Source organism: Capricornis sumatraensis, chromosome X (genome assembly GCF_032405125.1).
Source record: "Capricornis sumatraensis isolate serow.1 chromosome X, serow.2, whole genome shotgun sequence".
NCBI classification, from domain to species: domain Eukaryota; kingdom Metazoa; phylum Chordata; class Mammalia; order Artiodactyla; family Bovidae; genus Capricornis; species Capricornis sumatraensis.
The window spans coordinates 131,467,470-131,481,301 of NC_091092.1; positions in this window are offsets into that span (position 1 = coordinate 131,467,470).

Here is a 13,832-nt window from a genome sequence, read left to right on the forward strand (position 1 = left end):
ATTCCATGCTCCCAGTGCTCCCAGGGGTCCTGGGTTTGATCCCTGGTCAGGGAACTAGATCACACATGCTGCAACTAAGAGATCATACACCACAACTAAAAATCTTGCATGCCACAACAAAGATCAAAGATTCCACGGGCTGCAACTAACACTCGGTGCAGTCAAATAAATAAATAACTCAGAAAAAAAAAAAAAAGAAGAAAGAAAAGAAAGACATCATCTTTGATGATGGAGGAGGAACTTGGAACCAGAATTCTCACTCTTTTTACCTGGCCCTAGTTCACATAGTTCTAAGCTTTTGTGCACATAATATTCCCTATTCCTAAAATGCTGGTATTCATTAGTTGATACATTTGGCTGCTTGTAGTAGCTTACACAATAGGAGTTTCTTTGTGTCTCATGAAATAGTCCAAAGGTAGGAGGATCAGGGACAGTGTGGCAGGTCTACTCTATGAAGGTACCCAGCAACCAGGGCACTTTCAGCTAACTGCTCTGACACCTTCTGCTGTCCTTATCTTCAAGGTCTAAGATGGTGTGATGCCATCAGTTCGGTTCAGCTCAGTCACTCAGTCGTGTCCGACTCTTTGTGACCCCATGAACCATGGCAAGCCAGGCTTCCCTGTCCATCATCAACTCCCGGAGTTCACCCAAATCCATATCCATTGGGTTGGTGATGCCATCCAACCATCTCCTCCTCTGTCGTCCCCTTATCCTCCGCCCTCAATCTTTCCCAGCATCAGGGTCTTTTCCAATGAGTCAGCTCTTCGCATCAGGTGGCCAAAGTACTGGAGTTTCAGTTTCAACATCAGTCCTTCCAATGAACACCCAGGACTGATCTCCTTTAGGATGGACTGGTTGGATCTCCTTGCAGTCCAAGGGACTCTCAAGAGTCTTCTCCAACACCACAGTTCAAAAGCATCAATTCATCAGCTTTCTTTACAGTCCAACTACATCCATACATGACCACTGGGAAAACCATAGTCTTGACTAGGTGGCCCTTTGTTAGCAAAGTAATGTCTCTGCTTTTGAATATGCTGTCTAGGTTGGTCATAACTTTCCTTCCACGAAATAAGTGTCTTTTAATTTCATGGCTGCAGTCACCATCTGCAGTGATTTTGGAGCCCCCCAAAATAAAGTCAGCCACTGTTTCCACTGTTTCCCTATCTATTTGCCATGAAGTGATGGGATCGGATGCCATGATCATAGTTTTCTGAATGTTGAGCTTTAAGCCAACTTTTTCACTCTCCTCTTGCACTTTCATCAAGAGGCTCTTTAGTTCTTCTTCACTTTCTGCCATAAGGGTGGTGTCATCTGCATATCTGAGGTTATTGATATTTCTCCTGGAAATCTTGATTCCAGCTTGTGCTTCATCCAGCCCAGCATTTCTCATGATGTAGTCTGCATATAAGTTAAATAAGCAGGGTGACAATATACAGCCTTAACGTACTCCTTTTCCTATTTGGAACCAGTCTGTTGTCCATGTCCAGTTCTAACTGTTGCTTCCTGACCTGTATACAGGTTTCTCAAGAGGCAGGTCAGGTGGTCTGGTATTCCCATCTCTTTCAAAGTTTTCCACAGTTTGTTGTGATCCACACAGTCAAAGGCTTTGGCATAGTCAATACAGCAGAAATAGATGTTTTCCTGGAACTCTCTTGCTTTTTCCATGATCCAGCAAATGTTGGCAATTTGATCTCTGGTTCCTCTGCCTTTCCTAAAACCAGCTTGAACATCAGGAAGTTCACGGTTCACGTATTGCTGAAGCCTGGCTTGGAGAATTTTGAGCACTACTTTGCTAGCATGTGAGATGAGTGCAATTGTGTGGTAGTTTGAACATTCTTTGGCATTGCCTTTCTTTGGGATTGGAAGGAAAACTGACTTTTCCAGTCCAGTGGCCACTGCTGAGTTTTCCAAATTTGCTGGCATATTGAGTGCAGCACTTTCACAGCATCATCTTTCAGGATTTGAAATAGCTCAACTGGAATTCCATCACCTCCACTAGCTCTGTTTGTAGTGATGCTTCCTAAGGCCCACCGGACTTCACATTCCAGGATGTCTGGCTCTAGGTGAGTGTGAGCGATCACACCTTTGTGATTATCTGGGTCATGAAGATCTTTTTTGTCCAGTCCTTCTGTGTATTCTTGCCACCTCTTCTTAACCTCTTCTGCTTCTGTTAGGTCCATACCCTTTCTGTCCTTTACTGAGCCCGTCTTTGCATGAAATGTTCCCTTGGTATCTCTAATTTTCTTGAAGAGATCTCTAGTCTTTCCCATTCTATTGTTTTCCTCTATCTCTTTGCACTGATCACTGAGGAAGGCTTTCTTATCTCTCCTTGCTATTGTTTGGAATTCAGCATTCAAATGGGTATATCTTTCCTTTTCTCCTTTGCTTTTCACTTCTCTTCTTTTTATAGCTATTTGTAAGGCCTCCTCAGACAGCCATTTTGCTTTTTTGCATTTCTTTTTTTGGGGATTATGATGCCATAATCACATTCTAATCAATAAGATGAAGGAAGGTGGATAGGAGAGTGGATAAGGGCATAACCCTTTTCTTTTATGAATGGGTTTCCTGTTTCTGGCCATCTCGGTGGCTGGAACTGAATCACATGACCACATCTAGCAAGCAGAGAGGCTGGGAGAAGTATAGCCTTTATTCTGAGAGGCCATTTGATTGGTTAAATGGGAGGGGCAGATTCTACTCATTTGAAAGGGGAGAATGAATGTTGACTGACAGAGAAATAGTCACCTCTGCTGTTCAATCTTCTTTTTCCTCTAAACCATCAAAATCCTTTCTACCCTCCAGAGTTTGGCCTAGGTCAACTTTCACACTTTCCATGAAGCAACAGGGGTAGGGGGTGGATGGTGGCGGTGGTGCTGTAGAAGGGAAGGAGTAGAGAGCCAGGGAATAAAAAGCCTGTTTTTGCTAAAGCTGACTTTAAGGCACTGGAGGACATGCTTTAAGATGTAAACTCAAGATTTGAGGACACTAAAATAATAATCAAATAAAATTTTAACTCCTTTAAACATAAATGCAGTTTTAAATTTTTTGAGATGCCTCTCCCCACTTCTAGTAATAAATGACAGCATAAAAGATCCCCCCAGCTCTAAAATCCCATGAGCTTTAATTTATAAAATAGAGAAACCCTGAAGAATTCTGATCAAACACAGATCAAAGTCATGACCAATAAATAAATAAAGAGCCCGGGTTTTAAGCAAAATGCAGTTTAGACAAAGAATTTTTATAGAGAATCTAACTCCATCAACCCTAGATGTCACTTGTTTCATCTTCTTGCTTGGAGCTAGAAATGAGTCTTCTGATTTTCTCCTACTTGTGGTTGGTTTTCTTTTTGTTCCTAAGATTGGAAACTACCATTATTTCCCTCTTAGCCTCTGTCTCCCATGTTCCATTTACTAGTCCTCTAAGTGCCTTATGGAATGCAAGCAGCTTCCTGGATATTTGTAAAATTTCAGATGGACACACAAATCCTATAGTAATCCTCAAGATCCATTGCTTTATAGTTATTTAGGGCTGATTGGAAATATCATTAAATATCTGCAAAACTAATCAATGACATAAAAAAGCTTTAGAATAAAGTAACACTTAGTGAAATAGTGACCTAATTAGGATTTTTAAAAAATTAAAATGTTTCCCCATGTTTCTTGCAAGTTGGATAGAAAATGATAATGCAGCATTCTCAGAAAACTTATATATTTCATATATGGTAATCATTTTTTAAAAATAATAACTTTTTTAGAATAGGAGTAGAAAAGAATAAGGCCTTAAGTGAAGGAAGACAGATCACATAATAAGGTGCAAACAGGTGGTCCAATTGAGTCTAAGAAGGGAAATGGCAGAGGGAAAAAGGGGTTGGGTGTAATATCCCAGTTTGTATATGAGCAATCAGAGGTTATAATAGAAGATTTCAACATAAAGATAGGACTGTGATAAACTGCCTCCTCTGAGCCTAGTCCCCCAAACAGATGCAAATGCTGACACTTTATTCTTGTGCTTGTAGTCTTATCTCTAGAATCTAGGTGGCAGCCTTGTCTGAGGGGAAATGGAGCAATCTATGCTTAGGGATGTGTGTTATGCACACGTATGTACATACAGATAATGCACTCCCTACCCCTATTGCTTCATGGAAGGTGTGAAAGTTGACCTAGGCCAGACTCTGGAGGGTAGAAAGGATTTTGATGGTTTAGAGGGAAAAAAAGATTGAACAGCAGAGATGGCTATTTGTGTCACTCAACATTCATTCTCCCCTTTCAAATGAGTAGAATCTGCCCCTCCCATTTAACCAATCAAATGGCCTCTCAGAATAAAGGCTACACTTCTCCCAGCCTCTCTGCTTGCTAGATGTGGTCATGTGATTCAGTTCCAGCCACCGAGATGGCCAGAAAGAAACAGGAAACCCATTCATAAAAGAAAAGGGTTATGCCCTTATCCACTCTCCTATCCACCTTCCTTTATCTTATTGATTAGAATGTGATTATGGCATCACACCATCTTAGACCTTGAAGATAAGGACAGCAGAAGGTGTCAGAGCAGTGCCCTGGTTGTTGGGTACCCTCATGGAGTAGACCTGTCACACTGTCCCTGATCCTCCTACCTTTCGACTATTTCATGAGACACAAAGAAACTCCTATTGTGTAAGGTACTACATGAAGCCAAACCTTTCTACTACATTATCTATTAGATAAAGATTATATCTATTAGATCTATAGATTATATATAGATATATATCTATAAATATTACATATCTGTTAGAGATATATAGATATCTATTATGTATTATGTGCATATCTGAGGTCATTGGTATTTCTCCTGGCAATCTGGATTTTAGCTTGAGCTTTATCCAGCCTGGCATTTTGCATGATGTACTCTGCATATAAGTTAAATAAGCAGGGTGATAATATACAGCCTTGATGTACTCCTTTCCAAATTCTGAACCAAATCTATAAGACCTTCTAGAACTAACACCAAAAAAGATGCCCTTTTCCATTATTTACAATATCTAGAACATGGAAACAATCTAGATATACATCAACAGATGAATGGATAAAGAAATTGTGGTACATATACACAATGGAATATTACTCAGCCATAAAGAGGAACACATTTGAGTCAGTTCTAATGAGCTGGATGAACCTAGAGCCTATTATACAGAGTGAAGTAAGTCAGAAAGAGAAAGATAAATATCGTATATGAACACATATACACAACTCCAGGAGTTGGTGATGGACAGGGAGGCCTGGCATGCTGCAGTCCATGGGATCACAAAGAGTCGCCAGAAATCAATATTTAAAGAGTATAATTTTTTGCATTTGTTCATTTTTTGTAGGTTAAAGGACTTTTCTTTAATGCTACACTTTTACATAAGATTTATAAGTTTTACAAGGAATAAATAAATATATTTATTGTATCACTTAGGCTTTATGCAATCATCTATAAAAGTATATTTAATACATATTAGAAGAAATAGCTCTATCATTTAAGATGTTGACTCACAAAATGATTATTTCTCTGCACTGAAATAATGTACTTTTCACATTTCAAATAGCAAATAAACCCTACTAAAATTAAAAAAAAAAAGTCAGACACAACTGAGCAACTGAACTAACTAACTAATGCATATATATGGAATCTAATAAGAATTTATTTGCAGGACAGCAATGGAGAAACAGACATAGAGAACAGACTTATGGACATGGGGAGAGGGGAAGATGTGTGGAGAGAGTAACATGGAAACTTACATTACCATATGTAAAACAGATAGCCAATGGGAATTCACTATGTGTCTCAGGATACTCAAACAGGGGGTCTATATCAACCTAGAGGGGTGGGATGGGGAGAGAGATGGGAGGGAGGTTCAAGAGGGAGAGGATATATGTATACCTGTGGCTGATTCATGTTGAGGTTTGACAGAAAAAAACAAAATTCTATAAAGCAATTGTCCTTCAATTAAAAAACAAATAAATCTAAAAAAAATTTTTTTTAAAGATGCCCTTTTCATCATAGGGGATTGGAATGCAAAAGTAGGAAGTCAAGAGATACTTAGCAACAGGGAAGTTTGGCCTTGGAGTACAAAATGAAGCAGGGTAAAGGCTAACAAAGTTTTGCTAACAGAACGCACTGGTCATAGCAAACACCCTCTTCCAGCAACACAAGAGATGACTATACACATGGACATCACCAAATGGTCAATAATGAAATCAGACTGATTATATTCTTTGCAGCCTAAGATGGAGAAGCTCTATACAGTCAGCAAAAACAAGACAGGAAGCTCTGTGGCTCAGATCATGAGCTCTTTATTGCAAAATCTAGGCTTAAACTGAAGAAAGTAGGGAAAACCATTAGGCCATTCATGTATGACCTAAATCAAATCCCTTATCATTATACAGTATAAGTAATGAATAGATTCAAGGGATTAGATCTGGTAGACAGAGTGTCTAAAGAATTATGGCTGGAGGTTTGTAACACTGTATAGGAAGTGGTAACCAAAACCATTCCCAAGAAAAAGAAATGCAAGAAGGCAAAGTGGTTGTCTGAGGAGGCCTTATAAATAGCTGAGAAAAGAAGTGAAATGCAAAAGAGAAAGAGAAATATATACCCAACTGAATGCAGCATTCCAGAGAACAGCAAGGAGAGATTAGAAGGACTTCTTAAGTGAACAATGCAAAGAAATAGAGAAAAACAATAGAATGGGAAAGACTAGAGATCTCTTTAAGAAAACTGGAGATATGAAGGGAACCTTTCATACAAAGATGGGCACAATAAAGGACACAAATGGCAAGGACCTAACAGAAGCAGAAGAGATTAAGAAGAGGTGGCAAGAATACACAGAAGAACTATACAAAAAAGTCTTAAAGACCTGGATAACCATGATAGTGTGATCACTCACTTAGAGCCAGACATTTTGGAGTGTGAACTCAACTGGGCCTTAGGAAGCATGACTACGAACAAAGGTAGTGGAGGTGATGGAATTCCAGCTGAGCTATTTCAAATCCTAAAAGATGATGCTGTGAAAGTGCTACACTCAACATGTCAGCAAATTTGGAAGACTCAACAATGGCCACAGGACTGGAAAAGGTCAGTTTTCATTCCAATCTCAAAGAAAGGCAATGCCAAAGAATGTTCAAACTACCGTACAATTGTGCTCATTTCACATGCTAGCAAGGTCATGTTCAAAATCCTTCAAGCTAGGCTTCAGCAGTATGTGAACCAAGAACTTCCAGATGTAAAAGTTGGGTTTAGAAAAGGCAGAGGAAACAGAGATCAAATTGCCAACATCTGTTGGATCATAGAAAAAGCAAGGGAATTTTAAAAACTGGTCTACTTTGGCCTCATTGACTAAGATTTTGTTTACTTTGATTCTAATAATTCAACAGGTTGGCCTTTCTTTTGTTTTCAGTAGATGGTGCTATTACACAAGTATTTTGGTTTATCTTACCTGAGACTCTGCACTTTTCACCCTCCACCACGTTAATTATTGCTGCTTATTCCTCCAGGGTCATTGGCACCTTACTGCTGCTGGTGTCACTGCAGTCATTGGCATTGCCAGTGGGTGCACTAGGATGGCAGGCACGTTCACTATTTCTGAGGTTGCCTAGTTCAGGGGCCCTACCACTGCTGCTGTCCAGTTTCCTGAGGCTGAAGTCATGTGTGTCTCCCTTGGTGCTACCGGGTTCTTGGGAGCTGAGGCCTCAGACACTATGGCTGGGGAGGAGGTGGCGACAGCAGGCTTACGGGCATTGCCTCCTCTGTTCCTTTAGTTCTGTCTCCTCTATGTATGCCACTTCATTTACCTTCAAAGGTAAAGATGTGTGGATCTCTCTAGAGTTCTAGTGTTTTATGCCAAGGAACCCATGTTGAGTTATGGATGTTTTAGTAGTTGTAGACTGAAGGGGAGAGACAAAGAGAGCATCTCACACTGCCATGATGCTGACGTCCAAGGCAGACTTTTCTAAACTTTTACACAATTAATAAGCTTCACATTAAAGAATACAGTAATGCTAGAAATTCATGAGAAGAAAACTACCATAAAAGACTGTTCAATATGACAAGACGTGCTGAGTGACAAGGAAGAGAATCATTAATAAGATTACATTATGTTGAATATAGCGAACAACAACAAAAAAATCCTCACAGTTTAAACTTCTTTCTTTCATTTCTGAGGAAAGAAATTTAATATATTCAGGTACATTTTGTTCCATCAGTGTTCTGAAGATGATAAACTTAAGGCTAAAATTATTTTATAGAAGAAAAATTTATACATGCAATTTTAAAGCAATTCAGTTGATTATTGTCATATATGATAATGAAAACTAAAAGAGAAAGTAGAATTTTTTAAAAAGTAAAACTGATCAAATTTTTTTTTTTTTTTGGAATGGAAGTAAAATTGCTCAGCAGGCCTGGAGCTATGGACATCTTTTTTAAACAGTAAGTGTATATATATTGAGAAAATTTTAAACTATTAAGTCATTACTTTAAAACAATCTCGAAGAGTTTATTTCTTATACTGAGTTTCAACTATTATTTTAAATAGACACAACTGAAAATAGTGCTTTTATAAAAAGCAAGGTGATTTAAGTCCAAATTGGTTAAGGAAATACAAGAAGGGGGTTCTACTGCCTGTTCTGGTATACACTGACACTGTGATCTAGAATGAGCCTCTGAACCTCTCTCTGGGTCTCCATTACCTCATTTATGATAGAAAAGGTTAAATTAAATTAAAATAAATGTCTAAAGACTAAAACTTTTTTAGACACTTTTATTTCATAAAATAAAAGCCAAGTGGCTTGAGAAAATTTTTCCCTTTACTAAAGAATTTATGTATAATAGTATTAATATTTAAATTCTTTAATAAATAGTTTCATTTCATTCAGTTGGCTCTCTGACACACATGGGGTATGTATATGTATCTGGATAAATAACCACTTCTAATATCCAGTTGTTCAAATCAAACCCTTGGAGTTATCCATGATAGGCCCCTCTATTTTCTTCATCCCCACAATCAATTCTTCAAGTTATGGCAGTTCTACCTTCACAGCAGTTCTCATGACTGACCACTTCTCACTGTTGCCACTGCCAACATCATTGCCCAAGTCCATCAACTCTCCCTCAACTCCAGTACCTCCTAACTGGAGGTTTTGCCATTTTCTCTTCCTACACCCCCTTATCTGTTCTCCACAGAGCAACCTTTGAGAACTTTGTAAAACCAAATCTAACCATGTTCAGTTCAGTTCAGTTGCTCAGTCGTGTCCGAGTCTTTGCGACCCCATGAATCGCAGCATGCCAGGCCTCCCTGTCCATCACCAACTCCTGGAGTTCACCCAGACTCACGTCCATCGAGTCAGTGATGCCATCCAGCCATCTCATCCTCTGTCGTCCCCTTCTCCTCCTGCCCCCAATCCATCCCAGCATCAGAGTCTTTTCCGATGAGTCAGCTCTTCCCATCAGGTGGCCAAAGTACTGGAGTTTCAGCTTTAGCATCATTCCTTCCAAAGAAATCCAGGGCTGATCTCCTTCAGAATGGACTGGTTGGATCTCCTTGCAGTCCAAGGGACTCTCAAGAGTCTTCTCCAACACCACAGTTCAAAAGCATCATTTCTTCGGCACTCAGCCTTCTTCACAGTCCAACTCTCACATCCATACATGACCACTGGAAAAAACATAGCCTTGACTAGACGGACCTTAGTCGGCAAAGTAATGTCTCTGCTTTTGAATATGCTGTCTAGGTTGGTCATAACTTTCCTTCCAAGGAGGAAGTGTCTTTTAATGTCATGGCTGCAATCACCATCTGCAGTGATTTTGGAGCCCCCAAAAATAAAGTCTGACACTGTTTCCACTGTTTCCCCATCTATTTCCCATGAAGTGATCTAACCATGTTACTCTCCTACTAATAACCCTCCAATTTCTTTCCCTGTTTTACTCAGAATAAAATTCAAACTCCTTCCCAAGGTTGAACAGTTTTATATAATTTGGCCCTTTCTCTCATTCTGCTCTGGTCATCCTATACCCACTCTGTCTTCATCCTGGTGAAGTGCCAAGCACCATGCCTTCAAAGATGCTATTTCTGACCATCTTACCAAAACCAGCGACCAGCCAGCAATCCACTCAGTTTCCATTTCTTCTTGCCTTTTTTTCTTTATAACAGTTGTCACTACCTCACTTTATTTATTTATGGTTGTTTAACGTCTCATGAACTTCTAATATATTTTTATTATTATTTTAACTTTTTAAAATTACTTTACTTTTAATTGAAGGATAATTGCTTTACAGCATTTTGTTGTTTTCTGTCAAACCTCAGTATGAATCATCCATAGGTATACATATATCCCCTCCCTTTTCAACATCCCTCCCATCTCCCTCCACCCCACCCCTCTAGGTTGATACAGAGCCCCTGTTTGAGTTCCCTGAAACATAAAGCAAATTCCTGTTGGCTATCTATTTTACATATGGTAATGTAAGTTTCCGTATTACTCTCTCTATACATCTCACCCTGTCCCCATGTCCATAAGTCTGTTCTCTATGTCTGTTTCTCCACTGCTGCCCTGCAAATAAATTCTTTGGTACCATCTTTATAGATTCCGTACATACGCATTAGTATACGATACTTATCTTTCTCTTTCTGACTTCCTTCACTCTGTATAATAGGTTCTAGGTTCATCCACCTCATTAGAACTGACTCAAATCTGTTCCTTTTTATGGCTGAGTAATATTCCATTGTGCATATGTACCACAGCTTCTTTATCCATTCATCTGTTGATGGACATCTATGTTGCTTCCATGTCCTAGCTATTGTAAATAGTGCTGCAATGAACATTGGGGTACATGTGTTTTTTTCAATTTTGGTTTTCTCAGGGTATATGCCTAGGTATGGTGGCTTTATTCCTAGTTTTTAAGGAATATCCTAATAGAGTTTTGCCAAGAAAATGCACTGGTCATAGCAAACACCCTCTTCCAACAACACAAGAGAAGACTCTACACATGGACATCACCAGATAGTCAACACTGAAATCAGATTGATTATATGCTTTGCAGCCAAAGATGGAGAAGCTCTATACAGTCAGCAAAAACAAGACCAGGAGCTGACTGTGGCTCAGATCATGAGCTCCTTATTGCCAAATTCAGACTTAAATTGAAGAAAGTAGGGAAAACCACTAGACCATTCAGGTATGACCTAAATCAAATCCCTTATGATTATACAGTGGAAGTGAGAAATAGATTTAAGGCCTAGATCTGATAGATAGAGTGCCTGATGAACTATGGACTGAGGTTCGTGACATTGTACAGGAGACAGGGATCAAGACCATCCCCATGGAAAAGAAATGCAAAAAAGCAAAGTGGCTGTCTGGGGAGGCCTTACAAATAGCTGTGAAAAGAAGAGAGGCAAAAAGCAAAGGAGAAAAGGAAAGATATAAGCATCTGAATGCAGAATTCCAAAGAATAGCAAGAAGAGATAAGAAAGCCTTCTTCAGTGATCAATGCAAAGAAATAGAGGAAAAGAACAGAATGGGGAAAGACTAGAGATCTCTTCAAGAAAATTAGAGATACCAAGGGAATATTTCATGCAAAGATGGGCTCAAGAAAGGACAGAAATGGTATGGACCTTACAGAAGCAGAAGATATTAAGAAGAGATGGCAAGAATACACAGAAGAACTGTACAAAAAAGATCTTCACAACCCAGATAATCACGATGGTGTGATCACTCATCTAGAGCCAGACATCCTGGAATGTGAAGTCAAGTGGGCCTTAGAGAGCATCACTACAAACAAAGCTAGTGGAGGTGATGGAATTCCCATTGAGCTATTTCAAATCCTGAAAGATGATGCTGTGAAAGTGCTGCACTCAATATGCCAGCAAATTTGGAAAACTCAGCAGTGGCCACAGGACTGGAAAAGGTCAGTTTTCATTCCAATCCCAAAGACAGGCAATGCCAAAGAATGCTCAAACTACCGCACCATTGCACTCATTTCACATGCCAGTAAATTAATGCTCAAAATTCTCCAAGCCAGGCTTCAGCAATACGTGAACCGTGAACTTCCACATGTTCAAGCTGGTTTTAGAAAAGGCAGAGGAACCAGAGATCAAATTACCAACATCCACTGGATCATGGAAAAAGCAAGAGAGTTCCAGAAAAACATCTATTTCTCCTTTATTGAGTATGCCAAAGCCTTTGACTGTGTGGATCACAATCAACTGTGGAAAATTCTTCAAGAGATGGGAATACCAGACCACCTGACGTGCCTCTTGAGAAACTTGTATGGAAGTCAGGAAGCAATAGTTAGAACTGGACATGGAACAACAGACTGGTTCCAAATAAGAAAAGGAGTATGTCAAGGCTGTATATTGTCACCCTGCTTATTTAACTTCTATGCAGAGTACATCATGAGAAACGCTGGGCTGGAAGAAGCGCAAGCTGGAATCAAGACTGCTGGGAGAAATATCAATAACCTCAGATATGCAGATGATACCACCCTTGTGGCAGAAAGTAAAGAGGAACTTAAAAGCCTCTTGATGAAAGTGAAAGAGGAGAGTGAAAAAGTTGGCTTAAAGCTCAACATTCAGAAAACTAAGATCATGGCATCTGGTCCCATCACTTCATGGGAAATAGATGGGGAAACAGTGGAAACAGTGTCAGACTTTATTTTTTTGGGCTCCAAAATCACTGCAGATGGTGATTGCAGCCATGACATTAAAAGACACTTACTCCTTGGAAGAAAAGTTATGATCAACCTAGACAGCATATTCAAAAGCAGAGACATTACTTTGCCAACAAAGGTCCATCTAGTCAAGGCTATGGTTTTTCCAATGGTCATGTATGGATGTGAGAGTTGGACTGTGAAGAAAGCTGAGCGCCGAAGAATTGATGCTTTTGAACTGTGGTGTTGGAGAAGACTCTTGAGAGTCCCTTGGACTGCAAGGAGATCCAACCAGTCCATTTTGAAGGAGATCAGCCCTGGGATTTCTTTGGAAGGAATGATGCTAAAGCTGAAACTCCAGTACTTTGGCCACCTGATGGAAAGAGCTGACTCATTGGAAAAGACTCTGATGCTGGGATGGATTGGGGGCAGGAGGAGAAGGGGACGACAGAGGATGAGATGGCTGGATGGCATCACTGACTTGATGGACATGAGTCTGGGTGAACTCCAGGAGTTGGTGATGGACAGGGAGGCCTGGCGTGCTGCGATTCATGGAGTCGCAAAGAGTCGGACACGATTGAGCGACTGAACTGAACTGAACTGAACTGAAAGGAATCTCCAAACCGTCTTCCTTAGTGGCTGTATCAATTTACATTCCCATCAACAATGCAAGAGCATTCCTTTTCTCCACACCCTCACCAGCATTTATTTTTCGTGGACTTTTTGATGATGGCCATTCTGACCAGATTGAAGTGATATTTGCCATATTCTTGATTGTAAAGTTTATTAATTAATGTGACTTAGAAAAGTCTACCTATTTACAATATTTTGTAATATGAATAAAAGTTTAATGGTCCCAGTAAGAGTTTAAAGTAGATAATAGGTCTCAGTTTTCTTTTATCTTTAAAACTGCAGTGGTGGTGGTGAGGTTGCTTTAAAACTTTCATTGTTTGTCCTCACTAGAATGTAACTTCCATGAGGACATGGACTTTTTCTGCCTAGGTCAATGCTGTATCTCCCACTGTTAAATATAAAGTGTTCAGCAGTAAGATAATGGTTAATAAGTATTAGTAGACTTAATAAGTGAATATGTATATACTCACTTATGCAATGACCATGGGACAACTGGAAAACCTGGGTTCACTACTTCTGATCATATCCATTTACCTATGTCCATACATTCCATTTCC